The sequence below is a fragment of the Sapajus apella genome, unplaced genomic scaffold (assembly GCF_009761245.1).
Source record: "Sapajus apella isolate SASKATOON/1434 unplaced genomic scaffold, GSC_monkey_1.0 scaffold16, whole genome shotgun sequence".
Classification (NCBI taxonomy): domain Eukaryota; kingdom Metazoa; phylum Chordata; class Mammalia; order Primates; family Cebidae; genus Sapajus; species Sapajus apella.
This window is the reverse complement of record NW_022436956.1, coordinates 14829380-14846078: the sequence shown is the minus strand read 5'-3', so window position 1 is coordinate 14846078 and position 16699 is coordinate 14829380. Positions and strand designations below refer to the sequence as shown.

Below are 16699 nucleotides of genomic sequence, written 5' to 3'. Positions count from 1 at the left end.
GTTTGTCATGTCTCCTTAGCCTCCTCTTGTCTGTGACAGTTTCTCAGATTTTTCTTGCTCTTGATGGTTTCCACAGTTCAGATGAGTACTGGTCACGTTTATTGTAGGATGCCCCTATATTGGAATTTGCTTGATGTTTTTCTTATGATTAGACTGGAGTATGGGTTGTTGGAAGGAAGATCACAGAGGTAAAGTGACATCTTCATCAACTCATGTCAAGGTTACTTAGTACCAACATGATATGTGACTATTGATGATGACCTTGATTACCAAAATAATGTTTATCAGATTTCTCCAGTGTAAAGTGTTGGAATGTTCTAGCAGGAATATCCCAGTTAGGTGAATTGCTCTGGTAATTGCTTGAGCTTTAGTTATTAAAATCAGTTATCATATAGATATATTGCTCACTGAAATGTTAAGTATTTTTTTACAGATAATGTGTTTAGAGTTGAGAATTAGAGTTTGTAAATGTTCAGATTTTATTTTCAAATTGTATTTTTGAAATAAAGGTTTCCTTTCCTGTGGAATTCTAAAGATTTTGTTTATCTAAGGAAACAACTTAGGTTCCTATTTTAATTAGGAATTTAAAGAGGCTGGTCAGTTTATCAGCGATTTAAATTCTAGACACTGGGACTTATTTCCTTCATTTTATCTCTTAAAAAATAAACTTTGAGGTTGGGCATGGTGGCTCACGCCTGTAATCCCACCACTTTGGGAGGCTGAGGAGTGGATCATGAGGTCAGGAGATCAAGACTATCCTGGCCAACATGGTGAAACTTTGTCTCTACTAAAAATACAAAAAAAACTTGCTGGGCATGGTGATGCATGTCTGTAGTCCCAGCTGCTGAGGAGGCTGAGGCAGGAGAATTGCTTGGATCCTGGAGGTGGAGGTTGCAGTGAGTTGAGATCATGCCACTGCACTCCAACGTGATGACAGAGTGAGACGTGGTCTAAAAAGAAAAAAAAAAGAATAAATAAACTTTGAGTTATAATTTGCATGTAATAAAATTCACCATTATGTTTTTATTGTTAATTTTTATGGGCATAGGTGTTTATATTGATGGAGTACGTGAGATATTTTGACACAGGGATACAATGCATGATATAATCACACCAAGGTAAATGGGGTATCAATTACCTCAAGCATTTGTCCTTTCTTTATGTTATAAACATTCCAATTATATTCTTCTAGTTATTTTTAAATGTACAGTAAATTATTGTTGACTGGAGTCACCCTGTTCTATCAAATATTAGGTCTTATTCTATGTATATTTTTGTATCCCTTAACAACCCCAACTTCCTCAACCCCCCCAACTATCCTTCCCAGCTCCTGGTAAATATCATTCTATCTCTATGAGTTCAGATGTTTTAATTTTTAGCTCTCACAAATGAATTAGAACATGTGAAGTTTGTCTTTCTGTGCCTAGCTTAGTTCACTTAACATAATGACCTCCAGTTCTATCTGTATTGTTGCAAGTGAAAGGATCTTATTCTTTTTTATAGCTGAATAGTACTCCATTGTGTATATGTACTATATTTTCTTTATCCATTTATCAATTTGTATATTGATAGACACTTAGGTTGTTTCCAAATTTTGGCTATTTTCGGTAGTGCTTCAATAAAGATAGGAGTGCAGATCCACTATTTCTTTAAGTTCACTCGTTTTAAGTGTGTACTTTGATGAGTTTTGACAAGTATGTATACTTTTTAACCACCATAATTAATATACATAACATTTCCATCACCCCTAAAAATTCTCTCTGCTTTCTGTCACAGCAGTTTTGCCTTTTCTACTTCATGTAAATGAGATCATGTACAGTATGTAATCTTTTTGTGTCTGTCTTCCCTGTCTCTTTTTATTTTCTTAATATTTATTTATATTTTTGAGATGGAGTCTCGCTCTGTTGCCAGCCTGGAGTGCAGTGGTGCTATCTTGTCTTACTGCAACCTCCGCCTCCTGGGTTCAAGCAATTCTCCTGTCTCAAGCTTCCTGAATAGCTGGACTACAACTGTGCACCACCATACCCAGCTAATTTTTGTATTTTTAGTAGAGATAGGGTTTCACTATGTTGGCCAGGATGGTCTCAATCTCTTGACCTCGTGATCCACCCACTTTGGCCTCCTAAAGTGCTGGGATTACAGGCATGAGCCACTGAGCCTGGCCAGAATTCTTAAGGATCATTTGTATTAATTGATAATAGTTTATTAACATAAAGGTACTTGTACTAGTAGCATGGAAAGATGAGAAAATCCAAGGTCAACCTCCCCCCAATCATAATAAAATAATACTTAACATGTATGAACCTTTAATATTTGTTAGGCATCAAGCTAACTATATATATTGTATTCAAGTGAAAGATGCAAACATAGCAAACTCCTTAACTCCAACTGCTCTTTTTCCTCATCTTTTACAGGCACCCTGTTCTCTGCAGGAGCCTGGAAAAATGTCTATTTAAGAAGCCCAGGTTGCTTAGCACTGCAGTCACCCATATTAGAAACCTGTAATTCATTAATTTTCAGCTTTTGTGAGGTGGGGTAGGAGAACAAAAAAGCATGACTATAGTATGAAAAAACATATTCAATATTATAATTACCTTGATTTTTAAAATCATAATATCTAATTTATTTTGAAATTTCCAGTAAGCTGGAAAAATTCAAATGAAGTATGAAGTTTAGTTAACAGTAATATTCTGAGGTCAATTTCTTCATTTTGACTCTTTTTTATATAGATCTCTGGAGTTTTACATAGTGTCATGTTATTAAAAAGCTTTACTGTGATTTAAAAGGTGTAAGCTTTTTATGTATTTATTTTCACTGTCTTATTCATTTGGCCAAAATGTTAAAAGAAGTGGTGAAAGCAGACATGTAGACATCTTTTCATTGTTCTCAATCTTATGGAAAGCATTCAGTATTTTACCATTAAGTATGATATTTTTTTCAGTACTCTTTATCAATTTGGGGAAGTTACCTTCTATTCCTAACTTGTAAGAAATTTTATGATTAACATGTTTTGAATGTAGTTACATGCTGTTTCTGTATCTATTGAGATGATCATATGGCTTTTTTTTTGATTTTCCAGGAGGTATTTTCATCTGAGGCTTTTCTTTCTTAGACTGGTGTTATAGTGAATATTGATTTTTGAGTGTTAAACCTACCTGGCATTCTTAGGATAAACCCCATTTGGTCATTATGTATTATTCTTTTTATATATTGATAGATTTGATATACTAATATTTTTATGATTGTTTTTGTTCCTTTGTTACCAAGGGATATTTGTGTTTAGTTTTCTTGTAATGTCATTGCCTTATTTTGATACTGGGACAATGTTGGCCTCTGAAAATTTTGGGGGAAGTGTCATGTGTTTTCACTTTCATTTGTCATATGTAGAATTGTTATCTCTTCCTTTGAATGCTTGTGAGAATTCACCAGTGAAGTGAGTTTTCTTTGTGAAAATGGTTTCAACCAGCAATTAAATTCACTGTCCCTTGAGGGTACCCACTATTCTGACTTTTAGTACCATAGACTAATTAATCCTTAAACTTTTGTTGGATTAATTACTTTACCGGAAAGTTGCGTAAATAACACAGAAAACCCACACAGAGTTCCATATACCCCACACCTAGTTTTCCTTATTGCTAACATCTTACATTACTGTGGTATATCTGTCAAAACTAAGAAACTAACCTCAGTACATTACTGTTAACTAAACTTCATACTTCATTTGGATTTTTTCCAGCTTTTTCATTAATGACCTCTTTCTGTTCTAGGATCAAATTCAGGATACCATGCTGCTTATAGTTTTCATGTTTCCCCAGTCTCTTGGTTTGTGGCAGTTTCTCACTCTTTCCTTGTTTGTCACGACCTTGCCATCCCTAAGGACTTTGTAGAATGTGCCCCTGTCTCAGTTTGCTGCTGTTTCTCAGTATTAGACTGGGTTATGCATTTTTGGAAAGAATCCCCTTTTCCTCTCATTAGGAGTGCACGATGTCCATATGATATCACTGGTGATGTTAACCATGACCACTTGGTTAAGATAGCGTTTGCTAGGTTTCTTTACTATACTCTGTTTTTTGGAAACACATTACTAAGTCCAACCCATACTTTGGGAAGGGGTAGGTATCTACATATATGGTTTGAAATTCTTCTGTAAGGAAGATTTGTATCTTTCCCCACATTTATCTGTTTATTCAGTCATTTATATCAGTATGGACTCATGTATGTTTATTTTATACTTTGAGTTCTAATGCTAGGTTTCTTTTCTTTTGCTTAAATTGTTCCAACTTTGACTATTGGGAAGGTTTTCTGGTTAGTGTTTATGTCCGTTTCTTACTCTCCTATCCTTTTGTTTTTTGAACATCTCCTGACATTGTGGTACTATTAGATGCTCCAGGCTCATCTTGTATTTTCTTCGCACCAGCTGTAGAATCAGCCATTTCAAGGAACTAGCATTCCTTTTGTTTAGGAACCAAAATGTAGTTATTAGGTGTGCTCATTGCTATTGGGGTATTGTTGATTTTAGGCCCTCTCAGGAGTCAGAGCTAGGTAATGTATGTATATATCTAACCCATGTATACACATACATCTCTAATTGTTTCTGTATGTATCAGTTTGCATGTATATTAAGTTAACCATGAGTTGATATTGATGTCTCTGATTATAATCCAGTACCATAAGGTTTACTCTAGTCCTTTCTTATTAATCTGTGACTTCCTTGTCTTACCATGAGAAACCTGGCTCCAGCCACCCATTTATCCATTCTCTTATTTGTTCAACCCAGGTACACATGAAAAGCAAATTTAGAATTGTTACCCCATACCCCATGAGTACAGTATTTATGTACAGTTTCTTTTGTCATTAGCCTTACAATTTCACGTCAAAACATGGTATTCCAAAGTTTGTGAGGTTAGCTCCTTTTTCACCACCCCTTCAGTGAAGTTAGGTCATAACATTTGTAATGCAGTTAGCTTCATTTATTGCAATCCGCATTTCATCTTGGGATCCTCTGACATTTTGGTTGTTGTTTGGTTAGCATTTGTTGAAGTTCACTCTTCGTAATGTGCCATTCTGTGGGTTCAGACAAATGCAAAGGGTCATGTATTCACCACCCTAATATCATACAGAACAGATCTGCACCCTAAATGTCCCCCTTTGCATCCCCTTTGTAGTCAACCACTCCCCCCTCCTCTCGCCCCTAGCGACTACTAATCTGTTTTCTGTCTCTCTACTCTTGCATTTTTCAGAGTGTCATATAAATGGAATGATACAGTCTTTGGATTTTTCCATGGAGTAAAATACATGAAAAATCCAAAGATTGTATCAGGCTTCTTTCATGTAGTAAAATGTATTTAACATCCATCCATGTTGTGTAAATTTGTTTTAAAAATTGTAGTATTCCACATTGTGGATGAATCATAATTTGTTTCTTCATTCCTCCATTAAAGGCTGTTGTAGTTTCTTTCAGGTTTTAGCATTAGGAGTAAAGCTGGTGTAAATGTCCATGGGCAGGTTTTTGTGTGGATATTATGTTTTCAGGTCCCTAGTGTAGATACTTAAAAGTACGATTGTAGATCATATGGTAACTGTGTTTAACTTTCAACTGCTTTTGTTCTTTTATATTGAGTCATGCAGTGTGTGCTCTTTTTTTTTTTATCTAGTGTCTTTCTTTTGAATTGTTTATGACACTTATCTGTATGTTATGAGTGGTCATAATTCATTTGCATTATTGATTAATATTTTAATGTGTGAATATACTGCAGTTTTAAAAAATCCATTCTGCAGATGGACATAAGGTAGTTCTAGTTTGGGACTATTACTAACAGTGCTGTTTAGGAACATTCACAGACATGTTTTTTTTGTGAACATACATATACATTTCTGCCTACTTGTGGAATTGCTGATTCAGCTTTAGCTGATACTACCTGACAATTTTCTGGAGTGACTGTACCAATTTGCATTCTCATCAGTGGTGTGTAGTTTCTAGATGCTTTATATCTTAATGAATACTGTGTATATTCACTCTATTTCTCTCTCTCTCTCTCATTGTGGTTTTAATTTACATTTCCTTAAAGTTGAGCATCTTTTTATATGTGTATTGGTTATTTGGATATTTAGAAAAATTGAGAAAATTGTAAATTTCCCCTGGGCTCTGGAAGCATTGGGGTTTGGACTAAGGGGTGGCTTTCATTAGAAAAGGCAGTAAGGGAAACGGTGTCATTGGGGGAGAGCCAGGTGTTGGTTAAGGCAGTGTTTGGAGTGGATGCTCTGAAGAAGCTGAGATTGTAGTGGTGTTTGGTTTCCTGTAGAAAGAGTCCTAGAGCAGGGGTCCCCAACTTTTTTTTGGCACCAGGGACCGGTTTTGTAGAAGACAATTTTTCCATGGCACTGGGCGGGAGGTTGGGGAGGACAGGTAGTGTGATGGTTTCAGTGTGATTCCAGCACATTACATTTATTGTCATTTATTGTCTACCTTATTTTGATTATTATTACATTATAATATATAATGAAATAATGATATACTCACCATAATGTAGAATCAGTGGGAACCCTGAGCTTGTTTTCTTGCAACTAGACGGTCCCATCTGTGGATGATGGGAGACAGTGATAGACCATCAAGCGTTAGATTCTCATAAGGAGCATGCAACCTAGATCCTTCTCATGTGCAGTTCACTATAGGGTTCCTACTCCTCTGAGAATCGAATGATGCCAATGATCTGACAGGAAGCGGGGCTCAGGTGGTAATCAGCTGAAGCTTCCTGAAGCTTCGCTTGCTCACCTGCTGCGCACCTCCTGCTGTGCAGCCTGGCTCCTAACAGGCCATTTAGCAGTATTGTCCATGGCCCAAGAGTTGGACACCCCTGTCCTAGAGTATACAGTGAAAAAGTTCGGTAGAGAGGCGAACAGCGGAAGATTTTGTTAAAAGAGGGGTGTCACATGGTTAATAGATGACTGAACTTTTGTTTGGTGATCCAGGATGATAGAGATGTTGAGACATGAAATTAGTTGGCTTCAAGTTCTAAGCTGTCCAGTGTGAGAAATTGTCTTATCAGCCAACACAGGCCTTGACATATGGAGAGGTTTGTGTTTCTTAGGATACCTGGGCTGACCAGAAAGTGCCAAGCATCAAAGAAACATGAGACCCCAGTATAGATGGAGGAAGTCTAATGATAGTGGCAATCAGTAGTCTAGTCTGACTTGTTTTTAGCAAATTTATACTATTTTCTTAATCAGTAACTACTTCTTTAGTAACTACTTATAAGGTTCGATAAATTTGTACTTTCATTTCACATTAAAATTCTTAGTCTGTAGTTTAGAAGATATACAGCATCTTTTAAATATATATCTTTATCTGTACACACACACACACATATATATATATAACATTTTTTTTGACTATCTTTGCCAAGGTATGTTCCTTGAAAACTGATTCTTCATAGATCACTAACTGTAGTTTTAAGGTTCTTTGAGTTCCTTCAAAATTCACAGAATGTTGAGCTATAATTGATATGGATAAAGTGATTAGTGGGATTTAACTTAAAATTAGATGTATTTAAATATTTTAAGGAATATGTTTTATAAAACAACATGTTTTTCATTCATTACTTATATATTGATCCCAGAAAGTGTGTGCCTGCAAATTGTCAAGTTGGGTTGATGCTTAGAAAAGGAAAGTAGAGGCTGAGTCTTCTTAGTATAGCAATGCATTTTTTTTAGACCAGTGTTTGAGGCAAATTATTGTTTTAGCAAAATTACATGGCTTCTAAGTATTAGAATGCATGAGTCTGTCTCTTGTTCCTCCCTCATTCTACTGTAAGTGGCCAGGCTGCTAGTTAACAGAATGCCAGGCATAATGCCTAGGGCATAGTTTGAGACCTGGGAAGATTCACAATAATCAAACACAAACAGACAGAGTAGCATGAAGAAATTTCAATCCTCCCAGCCTTGCTTACAAACTTAATTAGGCTTATTGGGGCAGAAAATATTTTTCCTCCCCCCATGTTTTAAATCTGTTTCTCTTCTACTCCCACCTCCTGCCCCAGATTCTCTTTGAAGGGTTTAATACTACCAACAAAAGGAGATTTTTTTCTTTCTTTCTTTTTTTTTTTTTTTGTAAATCCTAACTTACTTGGTTTATCTGGCTTTAGGGAAAGGAGCAGTAACTACAACCGAATTTAAAGGTATTTGAGGGACTCCATTTTTTGGCACTGTATTTGGGAAATTCCCAACTTAAAAATCATACTGTATTCAAGAAGAAAATAAGGGTTTATTGTGGCTTTATAATTGGATCTTTTTTGCAAATGTTTTTAATTTTATGGGAGCTATTTGGCCTGTTCTATAAAAGAAATATCAGCCAAATCCTTGCTTTCTTTATATTATGTATGTTTTCCTGAGTGATATTTTAGGGAAATGTACATGGATGCTGTTCTCTGTCTTTCCATTAACAGCGCAGTGTTGGGCTTCCAATCATGATGGTAGATGATTGGGGGTGGGAGAAGAGGTGGGGTTTCTTCTTATCATCCCTCTTGTGGTCAGTAAAATCATCTGACAAATGCCTTTCCAAGGATGTCGAATATATGTATAAAGAAAAAGCTTAGGATTGCTAAGGGAGTGGTATTTTGGTGAGGATTTCATTCTCTTCTACTCCATGGAAACAAGCCTTTTGAGCTTTTGCTTGTCTGCTGATTTGTCCGGTGATCCAGGTAATCTATAGCAGTCTTTGTTTTCTGGGTCGTGTATAAAATGGAGCAAAATGGTAGAAAAATAGCTTCAGTGAAAGGCATGTACCTATAACAGGAATAAAATTAAAAAGAAAAGGATATTTTTACATCGTTCATTGTTATTTCTCACAATAGCTTTTAGGATTTTTATCATGTTTTTAAAAAGCCTGACTTGACCTAAAGGAAGAAAATTTCCAGTTTTGAAAACCTGTGCCTTAATTGCTTAGCTTTAGAACAAAGGTTTTAACATCCAGCATTGCCAGGATGTCTTTATTCAAAAAAAATAAGATGCAATATTCTTCTGCTTTTTAGAATTGAATTGGCATAACCTCTCTTGAATCTTGAGAGACTTTGACGTATTATTCTGTGAATTGTGATTTAATTATCTCATGCTTCAGGATGGTTGTTCCCTTTGATACCCAAGGGACCATGGATGGGATATGGGGGGTGGGGATTAATATTATAGTGGGGGAAGGGAGTGTTTTTACAGAGTAATCTCCCTGTTTTTGCATTGAAAACAAAATTGAAATATATAATCATTTGGAAAAGGTGGTATCTATGGCACCAAACAATCTTATCAACTTGAATTATTTTATTCTTTGTTCAGTTTGTGATATTTTTGCTCTTGTCAGCTAAAATGTTGATTATAAATTTGAAGAAGCTGCCGAGTTGCAGTGATGGCACTGGAATTGCATTCTGCTTTCTTTTCCTTTCTGTTTATAGCTGTAAATACGGAACCAAGGCATGAATGTGAAAAGAAGTGTTATCAAATGCTGAAGATTTTGGTTTTCTCTTAAAGTATTTTTTATGGTGAGAATTAGTTTCTTGTGGACAGAAAGAGCTAGGACCATAATTTGTGACATTAAAAAGTATTTAAGCACTGCAGACTTCTCTGTTTAGGAAAGACAGACTGAAAACATGTTGAAGCATTCTATGGAGCTTTCAGTTAATTTGGTTATCTCCATCATGGTGATATGAGTTATCAGTACTGTTTGCCACATTTTGAAAGCTGTTTGACTCTTCAGAAATATTAACAAATTAACAAATGCTTACTGAGCATTTACATTATTCTAGGTACTTTAGATATGTATGAGATTTATAGTCTAGTAGAGGATATAAAAAAACTCATGTATATGATGTACCATTTTTGGTGCAAGCATATAAGTATTGCAGTGTTGTATATTTATGTACTGACATGTAGGTGTTTTACATAAGCTATTACCTTTAATCCTCATAACAACCGAGTCACAGAATTGTCGTTCTTGTTATTGCATGCACATTAATCCAAAACAACCAAACAAAAATTGTCATTCTCTTTTATAGATGAGAAAATTTACATTTGAGAGGTTAAGTAATTTACCATAAGTAACAAAGCCATGAAGTGATGAAGCCCAGGTTAGACTCTAAAGCTTTTCACTGTTTCTATGTGAATAGATTAAATCATTTGATCATAATTATTTGACATCACAAATAGTGATGCCAGTGGAGTGAAAAGGAGAATAGGGATCCTAATCTTTAATCTATGCTAAGAACTGGGTGATTGAGCAAATCATTTAATGTCATCTGTGAAGTGTGTGGGTTACACTAGGCAACCTTGGTTCATGATTTTATGTAGTGTAAGAGATTTTCACATATGGTTTATGGAAACAATTCTCATTACTTTAGAGTTTTTATTATGTTTAGTTTTCGTTACTGATCCTTCATAATCTGCTGTATATTTTGGTGTGTGTATGGTGGGGAGGGGGAGGGAGATACCAAGAGTGTGTATTATCTTCTAACATATTACATACAATATACATTTATTTATTAAGATTATTATTGTCTGTCATTTTCCTTTTTACTTTCCTCCAAATGTGTCACAAGGACCTAGACTAGTTCCTGGCTACGTAGCATGCAGTTATAAATGCATGTTTTGAATGAATGAATAAATAAAAGACTTGTATAGTACATTAGCAAAATATGTAAGTAATTTCATATTTTTTAACACCAAAGATTCCCTTGGGGCCAAAATTATTAATCTTGCCATTACAGTGATCCTTTAAGGAACTAAGTGTAAGAATCTTAAAAAGAACACCTATAAAACAATTAAGTAATCATAAGTTTGCTGGAATGCCCCCCATACAAAATTATTGGTAGTATAGAACTTGGAAACCCTAGGTTTACCCAGTGTTCTATTTGAAAATACTTACTAAAGCATTATTCCATATAACCAAAGAAAATAGCAAAGTTTCTTTTTATGTGTTGATGTATGTATTTACAGTCTCAAATGCTGTACATTTACAATGAGTAGAAACTATTCAGACCTTTGAGTCTTTTGCTTAAAAGATATTTCATAAAGTATAACATAAGGTTTACTGGTAGTTTTGTTTCATTTAAATATTAGGCTTCTTGAGAGTTTTAACAGTTTTATTGAAATGTAATTGGTGTATAATAAACTGCCTATGGTTAGAGTACTATTTGATAGGTTTTGATATATATACATAATTATGAAACTATTGCCACAATTAAGAAAATAAACATATTCACCCCAAAGAAAGGTTTCCTTGTGCATTTTCATAATATCTTCCTACCCTTCACCACCTCTCCTCACCCATCCCATCCCCAGGTGTACCCATTGACTTGCCTTTGGTCCTTATAGATTAGTTTGAATTTTCTTGTTTTCTTTCTTGTCATTATAGATTAGTTTGCAAGTCTTTTTGTAAGTGAACTCACATAGTTTGTGCTCTTTTTATTTGTTCTCTTTCACTGTATAATTATTTTGAGATTTGTCTGTGTTGCAGTGTATCAGTAGTTCATTTCTTTTTATTTCTAAATGATATCCCAGTAGATGGATATACCACAGTTTAGCCATTCAGCTGTTGATGGGCATTTGGGTTGTTTGAAGTTTTAGACTATTAAGAATAAGTTTGCTTTGGACGGTCATGTACAAGTTTTTGAGTGTACATAAGCTTTCATCTCTTAGGTAGACACTTAGGAGTGGAATGGCTGGATTATGTGCTAGGTATATATTTTAACTTTTTAAGAAATTGCCAAGCTGTTTTTCCAGGGGGCTGTATTGTGTTACATTCCCATGAGCAACATTCCAGTGGCTACACAACTTCACCAATAGTTGGTTTTGTCAGTCTTTCTTAATTTGAGCCATTTTACTGTCTATGTGATGGTATCATATTGTAGTTTTTAATTTGCATTTCATCTGATGGCTAAAAGATGTTATACATATTTTAATGTGCCTGTTTTATCATCCATATGTCTTCTTTTGTGGATTGTCTGTTCAAATCTTGTTTTAATTGGGCTTTTAATTATTGGGTTGTAAAAATTCCTTACCTGTTTGGGATATAAGTGCTTTTATTTTTTATTTTTTTTATTTTTATTTTTTTGACACAGAGTTTTGCTCTTCTTTCCCAGGCTGGAGTGCAGCGGTATGATCTTGGCTCACTGTAACCTCCACTTCCTGAGTCAAGTGATTTTCCTGCCTCAGCCTCCCAAGTAGCTGGGATTACAGGCATCTGCCACCATGCCTGGCTAATTTTTAAAAATATTTTTAGTAGAGGTGGAGCTTCACCATGTTAGCCAGACTGAAACTCCTGACCTCAAGTAATCCACCCACCTCAGCCTCCCAAAGTGCTAGGATTGCAGGCATGAGCCATTGTGCTCGGCCATAAGTCTTTATAGATATATGATTTAGAAGTACTTTCTCCAAGCCTCTGGCTTGTATTTTCATTTTCTTAGCATCCTCTTTCTCTCTTTAATACCCTTATTGAGATATAATTCACATTTCCTAGAGCAAAAGTTTTAAACGTTGAATTCTAATTTATCATTTTTCTTTTATAGATTGTGCTTTTGGTATCTCTAAGAAATATTTGCCTAACCCAAGGTCATACCTTTTTCCTTCTAGTTTTATAGTTTTTGGGTTTTACTTTTAGGTCTGTGATACATTTTCAGGTAGCCTTTTAATTTATTTTTAATTTTTGTAGGTACCTAGTAAGTGTATGTATTTATGGATGACATGAGATATTTTAATATAGGCATGCAGTACATAATAATCATATCAGGGTAGATGGGGTATCTGTCACCTCAAGCATCCAGTCATACTCTTTTAGTTAATTTTAGTGTACAGTTAAATTATTTTTTACGATCGTCATCCTCTACTACCTTTCCCAGCCTCTGATAAACATCCTTCTACTCTCTATCTCTGTGACTTCAGTTGTTTTAATTTTTAGCTTCCACAGATGAGTAAGAACATGTGAAGTTTGTCTTTCTGTCACTGGTTTATTTCATTTACCATAATGACCTCCTTTTCCATCTATCTGCTTGCAAATGATAGGAACTCATTGTTTTTTTATGGCTAAATAGTACTCCATCGTGTATTTGTACCACATTTTCTTTATCCATTTGTTGGTTAATAGATACGTAGGTGGCTTCCAAAACTTGGCTATTGTGAATAGTGCTGCAGTAAACATGGGAGTGCAGATAGCCCTTCGATATCCTGATTTCCTTTCTTTTGGGTATATACACAGCAGTAGGATTGCTGGATCGTGTAGTAGCTCGGTTTTTCATTTTTTGAGGAACCTCCAAATTGCTAATTTACAATCCCATCAACATTTTGCAAGGGTTCTCTTTTCTCCACATTCTCTCCAGCATTTGTTATTGCCTGACATTTGGATAAAAGCTGTTTTCACTGTTGTGAGATGATCTCTCATTATCGTTATGGTTTTGATTTGCATTTCTCTCATGATCAGCGATATTGATCACCTTTTCATATGCTTGTTTGCCATTTGTCTTCTTTTGAGAAATGTCGGTTCAGATCTTTTGCCCATTTTTAAATTGGATTGTTAGATTATTTCCTATCAATGTTTGAGCCCCTTATATGTTCTGGTAATTAATCCCTTGTCAGATGGGTAGTTGGCAAATATTTTCTCCCATTCTGTGGGTTGTCTTTTCACTTCTTGATTGTTTCCTTTGCTGTGTAGAAGGTTTTCAACTTGATGTGATCTTATTTTCAAGTAGACTTTTTATAAAATGATGTGAGGTGTAGATTGAAGGGTTTTTAAGTATGGATATCCAAATATTTCAGCTTAGTGGGAGAGGTCAGGAGAGTGGCAGGACTTGAGGATAGAAAGGTTATAAGAGCTACATTTGGCCTCTGTGTGTTATGTTTGATGTTCCCAAAATGCAATGGAAAACTATTGAAGGAATTTAAGCAGGGGAGGAATGCAAGCTGTGTGTTTTGAAATTATATGGTTGCTCTATGGATAAATGAATTGAAGAATATGTACAAAAGAAGAAGTAGAAAACCCTATTAAACTACTGCAGTAGTTTGCAGTAGTCGATGAGGTGGATACTCCAAGCTAGTAATGAAAGAGGTCAAAAAGGGATTAATTTGAGATATATATTGAAGGTAAAATCATTTGAGTGCAATGACAGATATAAACTTCATGATAATAGGGACATTACTTTATTTACTGTTGTGTCTTCAGACTCTAAAGAGTGCCTCGTATACAATAGATGCTCAGTAAATATTGTTGGATAGATGGAGAGTTGGATGTGTTGGATGTGGGGGCTAGGGGAAAGGAAGATGCCATTGATGACTTCTAGATTTCTAACAAGATCAGTTAGATGGGTAAAGGAGTGTATGTTGAGATGGAAAAGATTTTGGGGGCAGAGTAAGAAGTTCATTTTGGATTTGTTGAATTTGAGATGCAGTGAGAAATCTAAATGGATATACCCAGAAATCTGTTTGTTGAAACCCAGAAGGTATCACAATCCATCTTCCCATCTTTGGTGTCCATTCTTTCATTAGACAAATATTTACTGAGCACTTACTTTGTGCCTGGCACTGTCCTGGGATACAGTAGTGAACCAGAGGACCAGTAATACTGTCATAGTACTTATATTCCAGTGGGGTAGGCGGAAGTTGGGGGAGATATTAGATTCTCATTAAAGAAAAACAAAAAACATTGTTGAGTACTCCTGTATTTCTTGATTGTGCAGAAGTACCATATGGGCTATAGTGAGGGTACAAAGTTAAGACAGTTCTCCAATGAGGAAACACTAGTGTTTTGCTGGATGAGGTAGGAGTGGCTTTTGTTAAAGGCGTTTTTTTTTTTTTTAAATTAGCTTCTGTATGTTCATCAATCTGGTGCTTACCTTAGCTTCTACATTCCTGAGTTCTTTTTCTAATTACATTTTTATTGTATGGATTTTATTTTCAAGTGTTTTTTTTTTTTTTTTACATTTTTAAGTTTTACTTTATTTTTAATTGACATGATGATACATATTTATGGAGTGCAGTGTGATGCTTTGATACATGTATACATTATGTATTGATCGAATCAAGGTTCAAGCAGTTTTTTTCCCTAAGAGCACACTCATGAGTGCTCTATCTCCTTATTTCTCTAAATATTTCTTATATCTCTATTTTCAGTATTCAAAAGAAAATTAAATTTCAGACATTGTACCATTATCTTCTGGCATAAGGAGGCTTGTGGAGAAATCTTGAGGCCAGGTTAATCTTTCCCACTTGTACATGACTTAATTTTTTTTGTGGGGGTCTGGATGCTCATACAGCTTTTTGTTTTAAAATCTTAAATTTTCATAAATTTAGCAGTATATTATGTTAGTGTTGATTATTTGGTGTCAATTTTTGTAGAGTACAGTGTGCCCTTTCAGTCTTCAGATTCAAATCATTCTGGTTTTTGTGGAAATTTTCTCTAATATTTTTGTGAACATTCTTTTATTTCTGTAAAACAGTGGTTAAGAACAAGATGCAAGAGCTACGGGGTCTGAGTTCACATCTTAGCTTCTCTGCTTACTGTCTGACTTTGGGCAAGTTCCTTAACCTATCTATGACTTAGTTTTTTCCAACTATAAAATAAGGCTCTTAATAGTACTTATTGAGCATTAAATGAGTTAATAATGTATTGCAGTTACAAGAGTTACTGGCATATGTCGTGTGCACAATAAGTGTTAGTTATTATTATTCATGGTTTCATTTTTCTGTTAACTCTTCCTTTCTGTTAGTGTTCAGAAGGCCTTTGCTGCCCACAGCAAAGTGCTTGAGGTCACTGGGTTCCCTGTGTTGTGGTCTGGTGATAGTTGTTCCGCCTTTCCATCATCATCACTTTACCTCCAGGAGTGCCCTAAATCTGAGAATGTGTCATATTGTTTTCTTTATTTTTTCTCCTCCTGCTGTTCTGGGTCTCTACAGTGTCCCTTACTTCTTTGTTTTATTCACACACCTGGATACTGCCTTTCTAATCTAAGGATAGTTGGATCTGCATTTCAGGTCTGTGATCTTTATATTTAGGGAAATCCGTTTCCTGGTCGAAGCCTACCAGACTTCCTTGGTATAGATCCAGAATTTAACAGATTTGGCAAGTATGTTTTGTAGTTAATGGTTTGAGATCATAATCATTTCCTTCATGGAAGATGGATTCACTGCTCCTCCTGCCTTCTGTTTTTGCTTTTAGTGTTGAGGATGGCTAATGGAATAGAATTGCTGTTGCTCTCTCCCATCTTTACCTGGAATTGAACATATTTATTGTAGGAATGAGTGGTTTGCAGGAATGTTGACATTCAGGTGGGGACATGTTTCTCTTAAATGTATACCTGGCAAGTTGCCCATATGGCATATAGATATTAACTGAATTCTCCACTGAGCTGTGGGATTAGCAGACACAGATTGTGTAGGATTGGGAGTTCTTTCTATTGGCTTATCTTTTCCTAAACCTATATAACAGGATATGAATACCTTTCTTCCTAAGTATCTTGTCATTGTACTAGGTCTAGTTTTCTGAGTCTCACTCATGAAAGCTTTTCGTTAACTATTAATAAAAAACTGTACATAGGGAAGATGATAATGGTTTTTGTTGTAAGGTGATAGTCCAGAGGGAAAGCAAGGGTTCTAGTTAGACTGTGAAGTTTTGAATCTAAACTCCCTCATCTACTAGTTATATAACTTGTATATGTTACTTAACTTCTCTGAA

At 35.3% G+C, this 16699-nt stretch overlaps 1 protein-coding gene across 5 annotated transcripts in view; it reads left to right on the top strand.

The window, feature by feature from the left end:
- The window catches only part of ARHGEF12 (Rho guanine nucleotide exchange factor 12), a 152078-nt gene that overhangs the window by 38727 nt on the left and 96652 nt on the right, over positions 1-16699 (top strand). Inside the window, exon 1 of one of the 5 annotated variants that reach the window (XM_032285181.1) lies at positions 7398-8696. The exons of the other annotated variants lie outside the window; for them this stretch is intronic. The gene's annotated coding sequence lies outside the window, so the exon portion shown is untranslated. Of the gene's footprint in view, positions 1-7397; positions 8697-16699 lie in introns of those variants that run through there. 5 annotated transcript variants of the gene reach the window in all.